At 41.9% G+C, this 2,823-nt stretch overlaps 1 non-coding gene across 1 annotated transcript; it reads right to left on the reverse strand.

The window, feature by feature from the left end:
- Positions 1–2,468: 2,468 nt before the first annotated feature.
- On the reverse strand, positions 2,469–2,575 carry LOC136134262 (U6 spliceosomal RNA). The gene has a single exon (XR_010656544.1). It is a non-coding gene; the product is annotated as a U6 spliceosomal RNA (small nuclear RNA).
- Positions 2,576–2,823: the final 248 nt, after the last annotated feature.

Genomic DNA, 2,823 nt, shown 5'->3' on the forward strand with positions numbered 1-2,823 from the left:
TAAGGAATGGGTATGGAAGTGTCTGGAGTTCCATCCTAGAGGGCGTGTCCACCTGGGGACGCAGCTTCTGTGCACAAAGCTCAGTATCCACCTTCTCCATTTGCTTCCCCTTTCAGTGGCAGGTGTCTGTTTCTTTCGCTCATTTTGTTTGTTCCATTTTCTACGGTAGAATCTCTACGGTAGAATCCCCCTTTTTGCTGACTCTTCTCTCTGAAATGTCTCTCTTTTCTAGAAGCCGTTGTGAAGCGTCTTAAAAATGTTTAGACCCTGGTATCTTTTTGGAATATATACCGAGGAAATGATCAGTGATGCACATAGAAATGTTTTGTCATATCTGCATAATGTCCTTCATAATGTGCAGACAGATACACCTTGTTTTGATGCCCTTTGCCTTACTGAGCTTCACAGCACACTTATTTACAAATTGAAAGTTGGAGGCAACCCTGCGTTGAGCAAATCCATTGGCCCCATTTTTCCCACAGAATTTGCTCACTTTGTGTCTCTGTGTCACGTTTTGGTAATTCTCACAGTCCATCAAACTGTTTCATTACTATTATATTTGTTTTGGTGATCTGTAATCAGTGATCTTTGAGGTTATTATTGTCATTGTTTTGGGATGCCACAAACCACACCCACATAAGACAGTGAACTTAATCAGTAAATGTTGTGTCTGATGTGATTACTCCACTCACTGGCCTTTCCCTCACTTCTCTCCCTTTCCTTGGGCCTCCCTATTGCCTGAGACACAAAATTATTGAAATCAGGCCAATTAATAACCTTGCAATGGCCTCTAAGTGTTCAAGTGAAAGGGAGAGTTGCATGTCTCTCACTTTAAATCAAAATTTAGAAAGGATGAAGCTTAGTGAGGAAGCCATGTCAAAAGGCCAAGATAGGTCAAAAACTAGGCCTCTTGTACCAAACAGCCAAGTTATGAATGCAAAAAAGAAGTTCTTGAGGGAAATTAAAAGTGCTGCTGCAGTGGATACATGAAGGAGAAGAAAGCAAAACAGCTGTCTTGCTGCTACGGAGACAGTGTGAGCGGTCTGGATGGAACATCAAACCAGCCACAACATTCCCTTGAACCAAAGCCTAATCCAGAGCAAGGCCCTAACTCTCTTCAATTCTGTGAAGGCTGAGAGAGACGAGGAAGCTGCAGAAGAACACTTTGAAGCTAGCAGAGGTTGGTTCATGAGGTTTAAGGAAAGAAGCCATGTCTGTGTAACAACAAAGTGCAAAGTGAAGCAGCAAGTGCTGATGTAGAAGCTGCAGCAAGTTATCCAGAAGGTTTAACTAAGATAATTAATGACAGTGGCTGTATGAAACAACAGATCTTCAATGTAGATGAAACAGCCTTCTATTGAAAGAAGATGCCATCTGGGACTTTCATAGCTGGAGAGGAGAAGTCAATGCCTGGCTTCAAAACTCCAAAGGACAGGCTGACTCTTTTTAGGGGCTCATGCAGTTGGTGACTTGAAGTTGAAGCCAATATTTATTTACCATTCTGAAAATGCCAGGGCCCTTAAGAGTTATGCTAAATCTACTCTGCCTGTGCTCTGTAAGTGGAACAACAAAGCCTGGATGACAGATCATCTGTTTATTGAATATTTTTAAGCCTACTGTTGAGATCTACTACTCAGGAAAAAAAAAAAAATCTTTCAAAATATTACTGCTGGGAATTCCCTGGCAGTCCAGTGGTTAAGACTTGGTGCTTTCACTGCTGTGGGCCCAGGTTCAGTCCCTGGTCGGGGAACTATGATCCCGTAAGCCACGTGGCTTGTCCAAAAAAAATAAAATTTCTGCTCATTGACAGTAAATCTGGTTATCCAAAGAGCTCTGATGGAGCTGTACAATGAGACGAATGCTGTTGTCATGCCTGCTAACACAACATCCATTCTGCAGCCCATGGATCAAGGAGACTTTCAAGTCTTATTACTTATTTATTTATTAACATCTTTATTGAAGTATAATTGCTTTACAATGGTGTGTTAGTTTCTGCTTTACAACAAAGTGAATCAGCTATACATATACATCTGTCCCCATATCTCTTCCCTCTTGTGTCTCCCTCCCTCCCAACCTCCCTATCCCATCCCTCTAGGTGGTCACAAAGCACCGAGCTGATCTCCCTGTGCTATGCGGCTGCTTCCCACTAGCTATCTATTTTACGTTTGGTAGTGTATATATGTCCATGCCACTCTCTCACTTTGTCCCAGCTTACCCTTCCCCCTCCCCATATACTCAAGTCCATTCTCTAGTAGGTTTGCCTCTTTATTCCAGTCTTGCCCCTAGGTTCTTCATGACCTTTTTTTTTTTTTGGATTCCATATATATGTGTTAGCATATTTATTTTCCTTTTTCTGACTTACTTCACTCTGTATGACAGACTTTAGGTCCATCGACCTGACTACAAACAACTCAATTTCGTTTCTTTTTATGGCTGAGTAATACTCCTTTGTGTATATGTGCCACATCAAAAATATGGAACGCTTCACGAATTTGCCTGTCATCCTTGTGCAGGGGCCATGCTAATCTTCTCTGTATCGTTCCAATTTTAGTATATGTGCCGCCAAAGCGAGCACAAGTCTTATTATTTAAGGAATACATTTCATAAGGCTATAGCTGCCATAGACAGTGATTTCTCTGATGGATCTGGGTAAAGTAAACTGAAAACCTCGTGGAAAGAACTCACCATTCTAGATGCCATTAAGAACATTCATGAGTAATGGGAAGAGGCCAAAACACCCACATTCACAGGGGTTTGAAAGAAGTTGGTTCCAATCTGCACGGATGTCTTTGAGGGGTTTAGAACTTCAGCGGGGGAAGCATC

Source organism: Phocoena phocoena, chromosome 14 (genome assembly GCF_963924675.1).
Source record: "Phocoena phocoena chromosome 14, mPhoPho1.1, whole genome shotgun sequence".
Classification (NCBI taxonomy): Eukaryota; Metazoa; Chordata; class Mammalia; order Artiodactyla; family Phocoenidae; genus Phocoena; species Phocoena phocoena.